Source organism: Pyrgilauda ruficollis, unplaced genomic scaffold (genome assembly GCF_017590135.1).
Source record: "Pyrgilauda ruficollis isolate IOZ18807 unplaced genomic scaffold, ASM1759013v1 scaffold50, whole genome shotgun sequence".
NCBI lineage: Eukaryota > Metazoa > Chordata > Aves > Passeriformes > Passeridae > Pyrgilauda > Pyrgilauda ruficollis.
In genome coordinates, this window is record NW_024526600.1 from 5,235,133 (window position 1) to 5,255,139 (window position 20,007).

The 20,007-nt window shown below is 37.2% G+C and overlaps 1 protein-coding gene across 1 annotated transcript in view; it reads left to right on the top strand.

The window, feature by feature from the left end:
- The window catches only part of CADM2 (cell adhesion molecule 2), a 575,896-nt gene that overhangs the window by 220,734 nt on the left and 335,155 nt on the right, over positions 1-20,007 (top strand). The window lies entirely within an intron of this gene.

The window sequence follows — 20,007 nt, forward strand, 5'->3', positions numbered from 1 at the left end:
TGCTGTTTATACTTTGCTTTCACATTGTTTTGCTTACTAAGGGGTTCCTGGACACCTCACAGGCAGAAATATATAAAGGTAAAGAGAGAGGGGAGTTAGTTAATGCTGAGTTCCATTTAAACTGTTTCCACCTGTTAAAATTGGAACCAAGTAGTAAAATAAATTCAGCAGAGTGCTTCTGGAGTATTACATCTTGCAATTAAACTGTGAGATTTGTTAAGACTTGCAAACACAATTGATTTTCTTTTACTAGCACATATTAAGGGCTTTTATATTACCTTGCATTTATTAATAAGCCAGTTGACACATTTCTAATAAGATTTTGCATCTTATAAATTATCCTCACCGTGCTTAAACAAACTACCTCTAAATGGGAAAAGCACTACAAGTTTCAGAAGAAAATGCCAAACCCAAATTTGCTCCATTTCCCCCTCTGTCTCTTGAGACCCTTGATATCTGCTCTCAGCCACTTAAGCCATTTTTCTTTCACTGTTTTGCCCTATTTAAAGAAATAAATCACCTTGCACAGCCTATACAGTCATGTCATTTAAACTTGGGATTATTTTTTTTCGTATCTAATGTTTTTAGAATTTAATAGAATTATCTACTGGGTGCTTTCCTGAGAAAATTAAATTCTGGGAAGGCTTCCAGTTCTTGTCACCTCTTACTTGTGGTGGCTACCACTACTGAGAAGAAGGATAACATTACTAAATTTGTGCCAGTCTTGGCAGGCTTCCATTAGTTCTAATGTAGTCATGAGATTGTTGTGGATATATAAGCTGTTTTCTTATTTCCCTTTGTAGTCTTTTGCTCTTGGAGCCCATTTCATTCCTCCCCTCCTTCTTTCCCCCCCCTCCTCCCCCTTTTACGTCAGATAAATTCAAATTATAGCTATTAGAATATTCAAGCTGTGCTTTTCTGGTGACCATGTCTATTAAACTGTTCCATTCAAAACTGCCACATTGAAATCCATCCACAGTAAAATTCACGCATTTCTCCATTATGGAAATAATTTCTTCTAGATTACTTTATCTAAGGATGTGATGATACTAGAAAGTTGACATGTTTTCTTTGGCAATCTGACTTTGTGATGCAAGTTTTCATTCATGAGCTGCAGGTGTAAACAACATTAGTCAAATTAAGTATGACTTTTCTTATGTAGTCGCTACAAATATTTTCTTCTTCAGGCACTCTAATTTTCCAGAAGTTGTAATACTTGTGAGTTTAGTTTGATTCATAATGCCTGTATTCCCAACCCATATTGGTTGTTAAAGAAAAAAACAACACAATAGTGCCTTCCTTATGTGTACTTGTTTTGTCATGTAAATTGTAAATATTATCAGATAGTGTGGAAGATACAGAGAAATGGGTTTTGTAATGAGCTTGTAGAATTTCTGAAGTAAACCTGAATTTTGAATATATATTTGTAATTTTAAAATATTGTTAGTGAAATATGCAGAACTAAATTTGGAAGCCAAGTTTTAGTCTGCCTCTTTTCCAGTGTATTCTGCATGACTTCCACATCTTCTGCAGAAGATTGAGGGACATGAAAAAATTTCTTAGCCAATAAGGTGACATTTTTTTGTGACTTGAGAGCTCATAGGGACAGATATGCACGATTTCAAATGTGTACAGACTTTTAGAGAAACTTAGCTAAAAAGATATAAATATTTATTTTGAAGGAAAAAAAAAAACTAATAGATTTTAGAAAAAGCTTTTCCATTATATCTACTGCAGCAAGATAATGCATCGTGTTATTTTAGAGAATTTGATTCAAAAGTAATTATATTTTGAGACAGTGTTTTGTTGATCCATTTTAATCTCCATTTTAATCTCTTAAAATCAGTTCAGTGATTTGGATGTTAACACTCTATGCTGCTGTTGTGCAGAAACTGCAGCATCAGGAAAGTTATCAGACAGGTGAAGTCTGTGGTTAGAGGTGGAGATTTTTTCCAAAATCAGATCTGGATCACTAAGGTCATAAAGAAGCTGAAACAAAAAAATTTGCAGTTAGCCAAAAATTAAAAATCAAAATTAAAGCAAAAATCCACTGCACTTTTGTCTGGTGTGCTGAGAAATAGAGGAAGAGATTTAAGGCTTCTGTACAAGTGTGATTGCACTTTATCACCTGCTGGTCCTAGACAGAGTTCTACAGGTAATTAACACTTAGCAATAACATAAAGTGAGCTTTTGGAACTGTGTTTGGGAGGGTAGGAGCTGAGTTAACACAGAAGTGACAAACAGTGGATTGAAGTTAGTTTGAAACTCTAATTTATGTCTCTTTAAATTTTCTCAAATATGCTTGAATATGAGGTTCACCCACCAAGTAATAATACGCATATAAGAAGAATAAGGTAAATTATACTGTTTTTTCCCCCAGCTACTCATCCAAGTAGCTTTTTTTTTGATGCTGCAGTGGCTATAAACTTGCACAGAGTAAAGTAAGATCTGTCTCCTTAGAGATATCAGCTCTTCACCTCATCTTAGCAGAAAGCTTCTGTTTCCCTCTTCAGATTTGTCATCATGTCAAGTACTCTTAATATTTAGAAATGTCTTCACTTCATACAAAATTTTTGCCCCAAATGTATGACAGGTCTGTAATGCTATATAGAAGAGACAAAAAAAAAAACCCTGAAAAACCAAACAACAAGAAACAGAAAAAAAAAAAAAAAAAAAAAAAAACCAAAAAAAAAACCCCCAAAAAAAAAAAAAAAGCACAACAAAACAACAAAAATAGTGTGGATAAATAGTGCATTTTTATGTTACTACTTTTTTTTTGTTTGTTTGTTTTTGTCAGGTGGAGTACAAATCTGCAATAATGAAATATAAATTATTTTCTAAACCTACAGTATACAAAGAACATCCTGGAGATAATCTCATGAATAAAGGTGATTCATGTATATTTTTGTTACACCCTTAGGAAAATGCATTGCACAGGCATCCTTCTAGAAGAAAAAGTGCAGCACTGCTTAATGAGACTTTTGAATATACAGACACGGCATTAAAATAAAATAGACTGTTAACATTCCCTACTTTACTTCAGAGACAGAATAATGGTACACTTTAAGCCATCATCAAACACACATTTTCTGCTTGGCAGCTGGAGATATCAGCCTGTGTAGAGCTGCTGAGGTGCATTTGGGAGTGATTTGTCTGGGTGTAGTAGCCAACTTCACAGCCAAGGGGGGTTTGTGGCTGGAGAAAAGAGGGAACTGGGGGACAGGACCAAAGCCTGGTGAGCAGGCAGGCAGGGGGAGATGGAAAGGTTGCTCAGCAACTTAACAAAAAGGAGATGCAAGTGCGATGATGAAATTCATACCCCATCAAGAGGTAGTGCAAAAAGAGTGGATGAAAAGTTGGTTGCTGTTCCTGGAAGTTAAAAAAAAAAATCCCACATGATGCAATTTCTTTAGATATTTCTAGTAACAAATGAAACTGTTAACATTCCAGAATCAAATTACTGTGCTTGTTTGAGGAACTGAATTATGCCATATAATTGTGTTTTGGTTTCTATGCACTTAACAGGAGTTAAGTGCATAGAAAAAAATCTATTGTCCTGTCTGCAGAGTAGATGATATCCTTCTCTTGAAAAATCCTTGTGAAACCTAACTTACTTTCTCCTTAAGTGTCCTCTGGGTTTTTCAGTAACTCTCATTTTTATAAATTTTCTCCCCTTTGGGAGATATATAAAGCCTTTTTTGGAGGACAGTTATGGGAGAATGTTTCCTACTCACTGTTCTCAGTCACAGCCGGGCACAGTTATGTGAAATAATGTTCAGCCTCTGGACAGCTCCAGATGTTTGCCTGCAATGGCAAATTACCTATCATTATAGATGCCTCTCTCTTAAAATTGTTGTGGGAATACTTTTATTTGTGGCATTACAAAAGTATTGGCTATAATGTGCAGGTTCAAGTGTGATATTGGCACAGATTAAAGTTTGTCACTGACATTATGCCAGAGTTGCTTTTATTCTGTTTTTCCATACAGTATAGCCACACTACATTAAGCAGTTCCTCACTTTGCAAATGGTACAAAGTAAGGATAAAGCATATCTGTTCCAGTTTATACAAAACTTGAATATTTGCATCCAGTGAAAACTGTTGATAGCTTCAGCAAACAGATTTAATACAATATTAATTTGCTGTAATTAACTGGCTACTAGCCAGTGATGAAAGCAAGAGATGAGATAGCTTACAATGTTAAAATTTTGCTTTATTTCAGTTAATAACTTTGGTAAACAAGCATTTTATACATCAGTTTAGGACTCAAAATATTTTCCTTATGTTTTGGTGCTTCACAGCCTAACAGGAGATTCATGACGTTGCTTCCTTTCTCTAAAAAATAACAGTTCTTCTTGACCCTGCTTTGTGTGTTCTTCCAAAGTCTGATATGTAACTGTTTTGATGTAATTGCATTCCTTTACTGCCTGAACATGTAATCCCTTTCAAGACTCTAATGGGAAATATTTGGGCTGGATTAGTTAAATGGTCACGTGTATCATCACATATTCTTAGTATGCAATCTCTTGATTGGCACCAAAAATTGGTACTGGAAAACAAATATCTAGAGATAAAGGATGAAATAAAACAGTATGGAATTGTAATTATCTGCTCATGACCCTGAACTGTGTGTTCTTGTCTCTGAAGCAGGAGATCGCTGCATTTATGTTATGGTTTGTATGGGGGTGTTTTCTGGAAACTGGAGGGATAAAATTGAAGTGCTTTGAAGAGTGGATAGCGACAGAAATTAATTTGTTTACTGTGGGACAGAATAGAGACCTGTCCTTACCAGCTGAGAAACAGGAATATTCCCAAGCTTCACCTACAGTGGGTGACATGGGATTAGGACATGTGTGACTTGCAACTCACTGTCATCTCCTGTGCTGGGTACCTCTGTCCCTTTGCTTAAGTAGCTCTGCAGCAGCAGAGCTCTCTGAGCTGCCTGCTAGTCCTTGTGGCTCTTTCTACAGCTGCAGCAAGAATGCGAGGTGTTGAATTTTCCTTTTTTTCTTCCTCTTGTCATACCCTCTGTATGGAATGTCTGGGGTAATGCCTGCCTGCCTTCCTTGGCTGCTAAAGAATCCCTCCTGTGGGAGATCTCATTTTGATTATGCAGTAACTTCTTAAAGCAAGCAGCATGCAAACTAACCCCCTCCACTTTCCCTAAAACCTGAAAGTTGTTAACAAGGTATTGCTCAGCAAGTCGTCTCATCCATACATGTTACTGGAGGACAAAATATTCTCTGGAGTCTCCTTCCCATCAGTTTGGATTTCTACAAAATTTCCTACAAAGAAAATGAGAATTCAGTTGCAGAAGAAAAAACAACCCAACTTTTATGCAGCAATTTCTGGGATTTTTTTTCTTTTAATTATGTATTTTCATGGAAAAATGATCAATCCTAATGATATTCAGGCATCCAAAATCAGCCCCACATTTCATCTCAATTATGCCAATTCTGTTTTCAGTACCTCTGTCTGAACCCCGTAATAGAGTTTTTGGAAATCCCAGGTCAATCAGGCTGCAGAAAGCAGGGGCATAATTGTGACAACGTTTTTGTGACCATGTCTGAGGTACCCTTTTACAGTGCCTGTAAGATCTCCTGCCAGGTATGGAGATCTGATAGTGAGAGCACAAACCAGGGTTGCACATGGTTCCAGTATACACACAATTCCAGAATTAGGAGATTGATTTCCCAACAAGATAATTGTTGTCCAAACTTCTGCCTATTTTGTCTAAATTAAAATCCATTTAATATGAAAATAATTAGAATACTCTGGAAGTCTGAGCTTTTGCTTTAGCTCCAGATCACTAAAGGAGTGACCTTGAAAAGAAATAAATCTGCCTAATCTGTTCTCCTCAATATTCCATAAATATCTGAAGGAATAAAATGGCTGTCAGAGATACGAGATTCTACCAGAAATATAAAATGCACATAGAAAGCCAGAAAGGAGTTTTTGCAGCTTTGTTTTTGCTGCCTCCTTTGCTTTTTGAGGGAGTGAGTGGACTGGTTTTAACCCTGATCTGTTCTGCAGGATGGTTCACAGTTGGATCTTGGTGATGTTTCAAATCCTTTTATTTGATAGTCTTGCACAATGCCTGCTTAAATTATTTTTTTAATGGCTAATAAAAAGCGTAGTATTTGTAAGATTTAAGTATTGTTTTTACTCTGATGTAGATTTTAAATGATTAATGCTACTTTAACTGGATCTCTGCATAATGGCGTGAATTCAGAATGAGCGAGGAGGTGAATTTAAAGTTCAACATCTATGCTGCATTTACAAAGTAGATTAACCCAAACTACACAAGGTGCTTCTAGGTCAGAGTAAGAGCTGTGAGCCATGAGCTCTGTTGATTCCTGCTGAGCAGATGAGAAGGATCTGGCTGGTGTCTGTCCTTCCTGTCCCACATCTGGCAGTTTCTTTCCCAGGAGTGGGGTTGAGGGAACAGTGACATTTCTGCTCCAGAGCCATGGTAGTATTTAGGTAAACCAAGGGACATTTCAGTTTATATATGAGACAATGAGCCATGGCACATGAGAGGGCTGACTCACAGTCCCTGCAGGATTTAGCTGCAACAAGGTAAGAAATTAAGTTCTGCATCCTCTTCATTTGTTTTAACTCTCTGATTGGGATGGGACAGTAACCTCTTCAGCTGCTGCAACTTAATCAGGCACGAGTCATGAATCAGAGCCACAGAGCTGCTCAGCTGGGAATTAGGGAAGTGGGGTTCATTTTCATTCTGGTTTATTCATCCAGCCTTCCTGTTTGACACCCTTGGGTGGACTTGCCCCAGATCCACAGTACCAGGTTGCTGGCTCAGGGAGCAGTAGCTCCCTCATGAAGCAAAACTTGCTAGCCTGTCATCCACGCCAGATTCCAGTCCTGCAGGAGAGAGGGATGCAACTTGTACCAGCTTCAGTGGGCCAGGAGCAGGCACACAGTGAGAAGGGGACAGTCTCTGTATCCCATGGTTTTGAATTCTCTGGGTTCTCCTGGAGGGGGCTGTGGTTTGGTCTGAGCTTTGTGGGAGATCAGTCACACAACCATTTACATTGCAAAAGATCCCTAAAATCATTGAGTCCAACCAGAACCCAGCAGTGCCATGCTCACCTCTAAATCACATCCCACATCTACACAGCTGTTAAATGCCTCCAGGGATGGTGATTCCATCACTTCCCAGGACAGCCTGTTTCAATGCCTGATCACCCTCCAGTGAAGAGATTTTTCCCGATACCTAACCAGAACCTCCCCTAGTGCAACTTGAGGCCATTTCCTCAGGGACCAGGCCATTTTCAACTCTGTCTAAGTTATTGACTGCCTGCCAGGGTTGAGTGAGACCTGTTTCAGAGGAGCAGTTCAATGGAGAATCCTTAAAGAATGATCTTTTATCTGTTGTAGGATGACCTAAGCCTACAAAGCAGTTTTCTTATTCTGTACATGCATGCTGAGTGTGTCTGAAAGAAAGATTTGTTTAGAAATTCAGTGTTTGGGGTTTTTTCTCAAATATTTTATTTGTGTTGTACAAAGACAATATAAGGACTAAGGTGCTGTAAATTTCACATCACATGGTTCTGAGATTGAATTTCTCTTCTGTATCATCCAAACTTTTTTTGAGTGCGAGTAGATGGGTTCTTGACATGGCATTAAGGAAATGTCAAAGTAGACATCTATTCCTAGTCTATAAGTCATTATTTAACAACTTCAAAGGTTTGACAACTACAAAGAAATGAAGCACAAACACCTTGGTATTGATTTTGTCTTTTGCTTTGTATCTACTCCATTAAATTCTATTGGCATTGACAACTGCTGAACTCTTCTTCAAAATTCTGTGAGCTTTCAGTCTTTAAGGACAGCTTTATTTCATTTTCCACACCTTTTTCCTTCTAAAATCTCTCTGTCATTAAACTATTACTGCAATATCAAGAAGAACTCTTTGAAATGAAAACTCTTGAAGATTATCCTTCCCTAATGTCTGTGCTGAAAGATAATCCTACGGTAACTTGTCATTGTTGAGTTTAAGGGTGCTTGCTATCAATGGATATTTGACATTAGATTTAGTTACCCAATGTAAGGACTAATAATCTGTCACAAATGTTTGGTGTCATATAAAATAGATGATAATAAAGAATAGTTCCTTAAAAAAGAGGCTTTCAACTGTATTCCAAAGTGCATATAATAATACTAGCTGGGAGAAAAAAAAACAGTTATACTTAACTAGAAATCATTATAGTAGTTTATAGGTTGCTAGCTGGGATTATATTTAATTTTTAAATGAAGAATAAATAAATATCATTAAGCAGTTTCAGAAATATCACCTCACAGTGCAAGATGACCATCAAAAACCAGCAAAGGCCTTGTACACGCTGCAAGTCACTTTGCTCTGGGTCTCTTCCACAATTTACAGTGTCTGAATCCATAGAGCTGGTTTTTTCCTACTTAAGGTCCCACTGCATAAAATATCAAGGCTCTTTTGCACTGACCAACTTTTTATTTTGTAATATGAATATAAATGTGATGCTCTGTGCTGTGGCTGGACACAAAATGTGCCAAGTTGGTTTTGAGAGATTCTCTTGGGTGATGGGAGGCAATTGCCTCTGATGTCACCTGTGCTGTGTCCTGAGAGCAGAGCTGGGAATAAATTGTCTGAAAAAAAAATGGACAGAGGTTTTGCTTTGTGTATAGCTGGGTTGTTCCTTCCAGAAGAGAGTCTGGGATAACAGTAACAAGCAGCGTGAGCGAGCAGGGATGATTCAATGCTCAGTGTCACTTCTAGACATGTTTTATGTTCAGTGCAGATGTCCCTTCAGGGAAGCCTACAAACAATTTTAATGTGGAGGCACTCAGAGAGTGCTGCAAACGATTGATAAAACAAGCATAAACTAGGGAGAGTCTGGAAACTGTGGTTGTGTTTTATTTATTCTTGTTTTAGGAGAAACTAGAGATGGTTTTGCACTAAGCATCTATCTCATAATATGCATGTTATTTCCTTGACCTCTATAAACAGGAAACCCCACAACATTCTCACCGAGTTTTCTCACATTGCCCACTTTTGGAATAAAGAACATGGTGCAGAATGAGTGGGAAAACCTGAGATTTCTCATTCTGAGAGGGAGAGAGAGATGAGATGTATGTTAAGGTGAGCAAAAGTAATATTTCTTCTTGGGGGTTGAGAAGAAAAGAAATAGCAGGAGGTGGTATTCACAGATTATATTTTAACTGCCAAGTTCAAGAACTGTGACTGATTTTAATTTTCCCAGCCCTGGAGATAGTTCAAATCATCTTTCTCTAGTTTTGTGAATCCAGACCCTTACTGCCTTTGCATCCATTTTTCACATTTAATTTCATATCAACTGGAACATATTAGGAAGAGATAAGCCTTTACTTTGGAAAGGTTAGGATGAGAAGAAAGAAATTAGAGCTTTTAAACCTAAGTTTGATCTGATCAAAAATTATAATTGAAATTTTTTATTTGTTTGCACATAAAACAGCATTAAACAGAGACCTGCTTATTGCTATAGTTTCAAAATGCCTTCCAAGTTTCTTTTGGGTCAAGACTTAAGTGCTCCTTATGAATTTTATCTGTCTATTTTATGGAGCAAAGTTGGATGAAGTCACTGAGAAAACACTGTAGAATAGTACAGTAAGCTGTGTTCTGAATTACAAAATAATTTTTAAAGGGGTTGTTTTTGTGATAGTAACATTTAGCTACAATAGAAAACACTTGAATTTCAGCCAAGCACTGAATGTATTTCAACATTCTCCAGCTGTAAGAAATGTAAGCATTTTCATTTCTGTTTTAGGTGAAGTTTCAGTGACTGTGGATAAAAAAGCAATGACTTTTTTTTAAACTGTGTTTTACCTGCATTCCAGCCAGAATAAAACAAAAGTAATTGAATGAACACTCTAATGTCTCTTTTATATACCTACCTACGTAATTAAAACACTGTGAATGAAAAAAAGACCTTGTTTATCATTTGTATGGAAATGACCATAATTCTCCAGTTCCTTGATCCTTTCCAGGTAATACTCTGTAAGGGCTCAATGAATTTCTTAGCTGACATTTCTGAGAATAAATTGTATTGGATAGTGAGGTGTCAAAAAGTCTTTGAAATGCTTCTAATAGTTTCGGACATAAATATTTCTGTGTGCGTTTTATTATATCAAATTGAGTAAGACAAATAGTTTTAAATCTATCTGAAACCATTGGCTTATATCAGATTTTTTTTTTATTTCTGAAAAGAACAGCTAGCAAACAGAATGAAGTTGCTAGTATTGGAGGCTCTATGGAGAGTGTAATTTTTTTTTTCCAATTGTAGAAGAGAATCTGATAATCTTATTTTGCCTATTTTAATTATTCTTCAATTTAATAATTGATAAAGTGACAAAATCTAATTTGGATATTGTCATAAAGTAATAAGCAGTTAAATCATTCTGCCTAATTCTTGTGTCCTTTAAGAAGGTGCCATTGTTTGGATTTCCAGAAAGGTGAGAACAATAAGCTGAGAAGCAGAAAATTTTTCAGCTGTCAAATTGAAACCTACACCTAAAATCACTTAGGCCAGATTCAGAATCATTTAGGTAGAAAGAGACCTCTAAGATCACCAAGTCCAAATAAATCTAACACTGTCCATTCCACTGCTAAACCTCATCCCTAAAAACATCACTTGAGAAACATCCGTGTGCAAGTACAAAGGCAGATTGTCATGAAAAATGTAGCAAAGTTTAGAGTTACAAATATAGGACCTAAAAGTAAATTTAATTTGACTTTGTGTTTTCAGGTAGTTAATTTGAAACTAACCTGTAGGAATCAAAGGCTTTCTCCTGGCCAGATGAGAGTTCTTGTCAAGTTGGCTGACTGGTTAAGTGCTGCTTGTTTTGGGAGGCAGGAAGGAAGAACCTAACACTAAGTTTTTAGGGGGCTGATTTAGCTTTGCTCCCAGCTTGTCTCAAATTACAGGCACTTCTGTGTTCATCTGGCTTACGTTACTGCTCTCTACTTACACCTAAACTCCTGCCTGCATCTCATTCTGCTGGAAAGATGCAGAATTTACTTGCAAGCAATGAGCAACGTGAAATTGGCTCTTAAAGCAATTTTGTTCTGGCATTTACTTTTTAGGGACCTGGGGGACAGATACTAATACGTGTCACAGCATCTAGAAAGTAGTTTGCTAGTTCACACACCACTTGATAGACTACCTCATCAACAGGAACTTCTGCTGCTGTTTCTCTAATGAGAAGCATCATCTCTTCTTAGAACCACAATCCAAACTTGCAGCAAGACTTGTTTCAGTTCCTTTAAAGCACGTAGCTTTGCACTTGCTTCTCTCTCATACAATGTTCACAATCAAAGAAATGGTTTTTTCAACCTAAACAATTTTATTCTAATTGCATATGGATATTTTCTGCTTTTCTGAGCCTGAAAGAATAGCATTAAATGTTACTGTGCTTTATTTTGGTATCACAGAGGGGTTTTTTTGGTTGTCCTACAGTTTTCTAGTACAGAAGGCAACCTAATATCATTACAGAAGAGTCAATAAATCCAGGCTAAAGGGACATTCTGTTTCTGAGTCAAGGGGCTTTGACAGTGAATGCCCTTTTAGGAGGTCCCACTTCACTAAATTGACAGAACTCTAGCACAAATTTCTCTGCACGACAATCACACAACAGAGAAAATGTCCCTCAAGTACCCTTTTTCTAGTCATTTAAAGGTCAAAACTAACTCCTTTGGTTTTATTTGAAAGCCCACAGGTGTGGTAAGCAGCTTAGGTTACAAAGCTAATGACTGATAAAGTTGACTCTGCATGACAGAAGGAATACAGAGATTTCTCAAACAAGCTTTGGTTTGTTATCTCTATTGCTAGCCCTGCTATTTTGACCTCCAGTAATTATGTGACAGCCGTCCAGATTTGCTAACAGATGTGTGAAAGTAAAGCAACTTCATGCACTTAAGCCTTGGCTATTGAAACAAGGCAAGGTTGTGGGGAGGATTAGGGAAGGAGCTACCACTTTCTTTCCAGCTATAAATAGGTGTCATACAAAGTTGTGCAGTGCAGAAAGTTTTCCTCTCCTCCATCTGGGCTTCTCTGTTTTCTGTCATGGTTGGATTGCCACAGGGCCACTCACCGTGGTTTTGTTTCTCAAGTTCTATCTTAAAGAAAAAAAAAAAAAAAACCAAACCAACAAAACAGTAATTCTTAGAGTAGGGAAAGAAAAGGGAAAGCATGAAGGAGAAGAGGAAACCTTTCTGTAAAAATGAAGTGATTTCTGGTCCTGAGTCCCCTGGCTGCTGGGACACCTGAGCACCTCAGCTCTGCACAGCCGTACGAGGCTCCGAGTGGAGCTGACCACTTCCACTCTGGCTGTCAGCAGAGCTGGGGGATTTTTAGAAGATTGGGAAGTGAAATTCCTCAGGGGCTGGATAGACACACTGTCAAAGGACCAGAGAGGATAACTGTCAGGAGTGGCCCAGCACTGTATTTCATTTTGACAGCTGAGTACCTTGGCTCGGTTGTGACGGACCTGCGGGGTCTGGTGGGGAAAGTGTGTGGTGGAAAATCCATCACCAGTTCCAGCAGAGGGATAAATAGGTGGGGAGGGTTCCCCACTTGTAGAAGTGGTAAATCTGCAAAGCCTCTCCCCTCTCTCTGGGTACAGTTGTGCTGTAGAGCCAGTCAGGAATGGTAAGATCTCACTAAAATTTGCTGAGTTACTGGTAGGCAGGAAGGGTACAACGAAACTTCACCTGGCAAGCAAGTTCACTTTTTAATCAGGGATTGTGCTTGAAGAAATCTGTTAAAAGTAGTCTAAGCTAAAGGCAAAAAGAGGCAGAAGTTGCTTGGTGAATGGATGAAAACAGAGGAGGAGAAAAGAGCTGGAAGAGGAAGGCGTCAGGGAGCATAAAGGAGAGCCAAGCTGCAGTTAAGGCGGCAATCTGAGTCCTACCCTCTTGTCTCTTTGTATTTGCCTAAAAAAATGCTTCTTTGTCCTTTAGAAGTTATTAACCTTATTTTTTCCAATGTATTACAGCCACTAAAATGGGGTGGCACACACTGAGTACAGAAACTAATCTTTCTAGTAATTTTCCATTTTTTTAATGCTTCAAATGATTAACAGACTACTTTGTTTTCCCAAGATGGTATTTTAAGTTGAATTTATTTTTATTTGAACGTGGCTGATTTTTTTAATATTAAATCCTTTTGTTGCTGGTGGTGATTGGACATTTGAGATTAAGAAACTGCAATAATGGTGTCACTTTTTTCCTAGTTAGTGTCATTGGTTTTTTATTGCAATGCAATTTCATTGGGGGTACTTGCATAGAATTGTGACCATCTCAGATGATCAATAACCAGATGTGGTGACTGACCAAATTAACATATAGAAAATCACAATATTGTAAATACATTGAAGTATTCTTATCATGGGAGGTCTTTAAACATAATAAAATTACTCAGAAGGCAACAGCCAAAAGCACCATAGTAAATTAAAATGTAGCATTAACAAGAAAGCGTACCCCAGAGCTGTCTGTATGGAAAATCAAGACTCACCAGAGCAACACTAACCACTTTAATTACTCCTCATATATTTCTAGCATTAAGATATGACAACCAAATTGTTTTCACCACATTGTTTCTGAGTGTATAGATGCTTTATCCTTGTCTGAGAAGCATGAGGTTGAGAGGGAAACAACATTTTTACAGCTGCCTTTACGAGGTGTGAAGACTTCAGATCCATTATGCTGGGCTTTAATACATATATATGTGTATTTCCTACTTTTAATATGCATTTTGTTGTTGGTGGTGGTTTGTTGTTTTGGGTTTTTTGGTGTTTTTGGTGGGTTTTTTTTGTTTTGTTTTTGTTTTTTTTTTTGGTTTTTTTTTTTTTTTGGTTTGGTTTGTTTTTTTTTTTGTTTTTTTTTTTTTTTAATATTCTGATAATTCTTCTTTGATCCTGAAAGAGAGGTGTGAGAAACACCACAGAAGAATTTGTTTCCTTATATTTAATTTATTTAATTCAAAGGCCTACATCTCCTATTGGAGATGTTCTGATTATGGGAACATCAGAAATGCTTTAGTGATGGCTGGGAATCCCATATGAAACAGAACACACACAGTGTGGCCTAGCATTCTTATGTTTGCACATAAATTAGATTTTTGTTGGAGATTGCAGTGTAAGTAGGATGATGTGGAAGATAAGAATGAATGTCAGCTGAAGGTAAGAAAATTAATAAGTCTTGAAGATCATGGAATAACACAATTTTTCATATGCTACTCTGAAGCATATACGTGAGTATGTGTGCATGAAAAGTTTGTGTGCGCTATCTTATTAATGTGTATCAGAAATAGATTGAATGCCAGCACTTAGAAAAGCAACAGTGTTGTTTTTATAGTGACATTAAAAGTCACTCTAATGACTTTTAGGGATCAGTCAGCCTTTATAAAGATTTGTGTCTCTAGGCTGAGCTGCAGTATTCTTTCTGTTCTATTCCTGAATTAAGGCAGGGGAAGGCTTCAGCTTTTTTAATTTCCTCTCCTCCCTCCCTTAGCATTGTTTGCATTGATGTTCAGCATCTCTGCTTAGGAAAATCCTATCTGGTCTGTATGGTCATGACACTTGTTCCAAGATGATTCATTGGTGCCTTTTCTTGAAGAATATCTCTACATCTCTATTTTAGCAGGGCTGGCCATCCTACATTGTCTTTCCTGACAAATTCTGACTTCTGATGTAAAACCAGCTGTTTGCTNNCCCCCCATCCTCAATTCCAAGGACTGGGCTGCTGTCTGGAGCCACGCTGATTAACTGAGGCAGACAAGGTTGGACAGGAATATATCTCTTCAAGGGAGTGTGGGTTAGCTGGACAGCAATGCGTGGAAAATGAGTGCCAGAAGCTCTGAAGAAGCCAGAAGCAGAGCTCATCAACATGCTGCTCATCAGGGGGAGCAGGGGTGGCCCTGCAGCTCTTGGCTTACACCAGAACTGCCAACAAAGGGGATAATTGTGATGAGCTCCTTGATGGGATGAACTGTCCACCAACACCAGGGAACAAGCAGCTGCCACACAGGAAGTCTTTTAGGTAACAAACACCTGTGGCCCCATTTGAAATTACAATTAGCTGCATTGTTGGGAAGTGCTTCCTAATTCCAGAGGATGTCTACTTCCTTTTTTTCTACAGTTGCGGGCATGTGGTTATATTATGTCATTTTTCTGTAATTTGTTGTTGTTTATCAATGCATGCCAATCATTTACTAGGTCTGCTTTTGAGAGACTAAGAAACTTTTTTCTCTGGATGTTGAACTTGGGTTTGATTTTTCAGCAGCATAGCATGAATTGAGATGTATTTTTTTGTTGTTAGCATGTTTGAATCCTTTCTTTTCTCGGGCCATGAAACATTAGTATTTGTGACAGCATAGTTTCATTTCAGAGAATTAACACATTTAAAATACAATAGGAACATACAATAAACTGTAAGCAGGCTATAAGCTTTCTGTTCTTCTCATTGCAATATCTACAAAAGGAAGAAAGGAGGGAAGAGAAAAGCAACATTTTCTTTCCTGCAAGGTGTACCCTTTAAATAAGGGCCAAAAAAGAAGGTACAGTAGCTGAAATGTCCACAATTCTGGCACTGAAGGGGAAACAGGTGGGTTTGAGAAGCTGTGATGAGAGAGTTTCACAATTAGATCAATTGACTTAGCAATATGTTTGTTTGATTTGGAGCTGTTCTAGCATTTTTCCATTTGATGTTTAGTGATTTGTTAAGATCCAAGGAATTTTCTAGCAAGGAAGCATCTCTCGAGGTGGTGAGATTCTCTTTTAGTGCAGGGAAAACTTGGAGGTCCTGTAAATCAGCTGCATAACCTGCTTGAATCAGTACCTGAAAGCAACAGCTAATGTGAAATGAAGTTTGATCTCCTATTTCCTCATCAGCTTCTTAAATGAACTCAGAGCTGTCTCAGAGTTCCCATGCAATTTCTTGTGCATTCCTGAGTGAGGTGTGGCAGGCTCTGTACCTGGGCTGAGCTCAGTGGGATCTTGGAGCTCCTAAGGCTCCCAGTGGGTGAGGAGCTGCAAGCAGCCATTGAATACAAATAGAGGAAAAGTCCTCACTCTGAAACTCATTGAGCTTCCAAAAAGATTTTTTTTTCTCTCACTGGGACAAATGAAGCCTTTTCAAAATCATGTGTGTGAGTTTATGGGTGGGGAAGTAGTTTCTATTTTTGTTTTGTTTTGATATGAAGGAAGAAAATTAAGGAATTTCCCTGCTAGAAGTGTGAGTTTATACAGCAGAAATGGTAACACATTTTCACCCAAGTTCCTGTCTTAAAAACTGCTTGCTTGCTGACTAGATGTGGGTGTCCCCTTTTAAATTTGAGCTTGTTAATCATTTGGACATAGTAACAGATTAGTATTTAGAAGATCAGAGGTATTAAATAAAATAATAATATAATAATTCTTCTATAGTAGAAGTCCTACTTTAAAAAATGTGGTATTAATCCAAACTTGATAATGGTGTGGATCATAAAAAGTTCTTTAAAATTAAACTTTTTTGTGTTTTAAAGCAAGTACAATGCAGTTTTCACGTTGTTTTTATCTCTGTGCTCTGTCTTTGGGGAAAGAAAGTGGAAAACAAACATGACAGTACCTTAATTCATTGTTTCAGTAAAAGATCAGATACATTCAAAATGCACATTTGTTTTCCTTCTTTGACTTTATTCAGTGCAATAGGGGAAAAGACCAGCTTTCTGGTAGTAGATGAATGTTGCAAGTACATAATAAACCCAGATCTCTAAACACATCAGTCATGTGTCATCTGAAATATGCATTGTGTCTCACATTGCAATTGCTTCCCCAATATTCATGAAATATTCATGCTGAATATATGCAGTACATGCCACATGGATGGATGTGACACGAAGCAGCAGCAATAATCAAGGCTTTGGTAGAAGGAGGCCAAAGCAGAAGCAGAACAGCTTCCATTTCACCTTTGCATAAGGAAGAAAATGGGTCAGAAATGAAGTGGGAAAGGCTTCCCTTCTTACACCTGTGTGTGAACACACGAACACACAAATACAGGTGCACAGAGGGGCTCTGTCTTCTCTGTCAGTCAAGTCAGTGAAGAGTTCAGTGTCTAGTAAATGTTTTTTTCCCTTACTAAAAGGGGATGATGTGGCTCTCTAATCATGGAGCAATCTTGGTTATTAATGGCGAGTTTAGCTTCTTAAGCTCATGGAGCAATTGGATGTAAAAGAACATCCACACCTTAAGCCCACTATTTGAATTACAACTCTCTTTTTCCTGTTCACTTGGTCTGTCCTGTTTATTTTGCTTGGAAGCTGAAAAGAGAAATGAGTCTGTGCTATGTTTTGTCATCACCCATAAATCCTCGGGAGGATGGGGTAATAAATTTCATTTCATATGTAGATGGTGGAGTTTGTTTTTATTTAAATTATTTTTATATAGCTTCATGCCTAGATGCCAGGCACATTTGGATGACCTGAAAGAATTTCCAGATGTCAAGATCTGGTCAGATTCCACAGACAAAGCCCAGGGGAGCTCGACTCAGCCCAGAGGGGATGCAATCTTTGCAGGTGTTTTCAGTTGTAAATTTCTTGTTTTGTTTTAGAAAACCAGAAAAGAAATCCTAACCTAATGAAAAAGGGCTCTGAGTCATGGCATTTCATTATCCATAGTGCCGTTGCCTTCCTTGAGTGTTCAAATATTTTCTCTGGTTTTATCAAGTGATCTAGGAACTAGAACTCTGAGCTACTTGTGAAGTACTTGAAATGATTACACCCCATTTTAATCCTTTTTGCAGCTAAAAGAGTGAAATGGGATAGGACTGGAAATGTCTCTAATAGTGACAGCTGATGGGCACCAAACATGAATGTCTTAAAAGAGGCTTTGAAGCCATCAAGGGTGACCTTCCAGAAGAGAAATGCAACACTTCCTAAACTAAACTTTTATTGATGGCACATGGCCTTTTGAATACCAGGTAACATGGAGGGGGACCCAAGGTTTTAGCTGTCTGCATCGAGCTGTCCTTGTCCTCACAGCACAAGTAATGCTAAGCATAGGTTTTTGACACAGTCTATAATCTAATCCCCAAATCCACATTTAATAAGAATTATTATAGATTTTACCTTGCAGCCATGAATAACAAAATAACAAATAATAAATTACTTGTGAAGCACTACTTCAAAAAGAGAATTTTTTTTTTCCCAAGAGAAAAGTGTTAGTATGACTTTTTCAGATTTATTTGATTAACCCAGCCACTGATTTTTACTCCCACAGTGGACAAAGCAAAAGAGATATTTGCTCATTCATACCACTGAATTCATAGTAAGGGGCTTCCTTCTATATGAAGAAAAGTTTTCTAAACGGTGAGTGCTTGTCATTCTTTAACTGACTTAGAGAAGGTATTATTTTGAAAATTACCATGTCAATTTAACTGTGACAGTAACAGAGGCAGGTACCAGCAGTTTTCTTCTGATTATGTTAAAATCTCATCTATTATTTAGTTTGAAACTGACAGCATATATTAAGCCTTAATGAAGGCTTTCAGTAATTTAAAAGATGAGATTTATCTTTGCAGATTTTGGGATGTTTCTGTCATTTATGAGCTCTAGGATTCTAACAAAAGCTAATCTTAGGAGGAGTTTCAGCCAAATTATTTTTACTTTGAAATAAGGAACTTTGAATTTCTTAAAAAAAAAAAAAGTTTTTAAAAAATTACTACTTCTAGTCTGGTTTAAAAAGTCACCAAAATGGTGGTATTTTTTATCCTTTCTCTTTTTTTTTTTTTTTTTTTTTTTTTTTGGAATATATTAAAATAACATTAAAAAGTAATAGAACATCATGAGCAAAAGTTGGAAGCTCATACTGGTTTATGAAAATGAATCTTCTACATGAACTTCATAGTGCTCATTAAAATTGACTGAATTTAAATGAATATTTCTCCTGGAGTAAGGAGAATTTTTGAATTTCATACTTCTGAAGCATAGCTCAGAGGCAAGACAGTTTCCATTTTATTTGTTAAGGTAACAGTGAGTTTTTTTGCTTGGTTGGTTTAGGGGTTTTTTTAGTGGGGTTTTGGTTTTTAAAGGAAGAGTTATGCAACTTTTCAGTTTTGTGGCTTTGCATGGCTCTGTCTTCCTCTGAAAATATCCAAAGCATTTGGTTGATTTCAGTCAAATTTGACAGAAGGCTGCAGGTCCCCAAGGTAATTACGTTCATTTCAATTTCATAAAGACAGTCAGAAAAAAGAGTGAGCTTTGAACTATAATAAATTTGCCTCAAGAACTTTTGTTCTTGTTTTGGGAGAGCAATTTTAAGGAACGAGGAAGTAATTATATTGGGAAAAGGAGTGAAATGTATAAGCATATGCAAAATTGATGAAAAATCTTTACACGATCAAGTGAAAATGAAAACCAAACAAAAGCCATAAAGTGTTAGGAAAGCAGGGCTTTTTCTTTTCCTTATTCTACTGCATTGCCTTATTTTAGCAGAGGGAAGGGAAAAGTTAGTGCAGCTGCCATAAAACATCATTAACTCATCTTATGAGAGAGATAAGAACTGAGATATAGAGAGGATGACTTTTTTATGAACTGCATTTCTAAACTAAGGCAGTACTTGACAGAAAAATAAATTCCGCTTTTGAAGAGTGTTATCTTTTTTCAAACACTCAGAATTCCATATTTTTCTAATTGCATACTTTGTATGATGGCAGACATATGTATTAATCTTTAAAACTGAGCAAGAATTATGTTTCGTATTTAATTTTTGCTGTCAGCTGCAGAGAAAAGGAGCCACAAGTGGTTATGAATCTTTAAGTACTTTTTATAAATAAGCAATTTTGAGATTAATATCTGGAAAGAAGTGAAACCTGCATTTATGTTGTTCTTCTGCATATATTCCTGGCATTAGCACTTCCTCTTTTGCACAGCAACACGCAGCTGAATTTCAACCTTATAGACGCTGATAAATCATCAGAATTGACCTTGCATGATGGGTTAA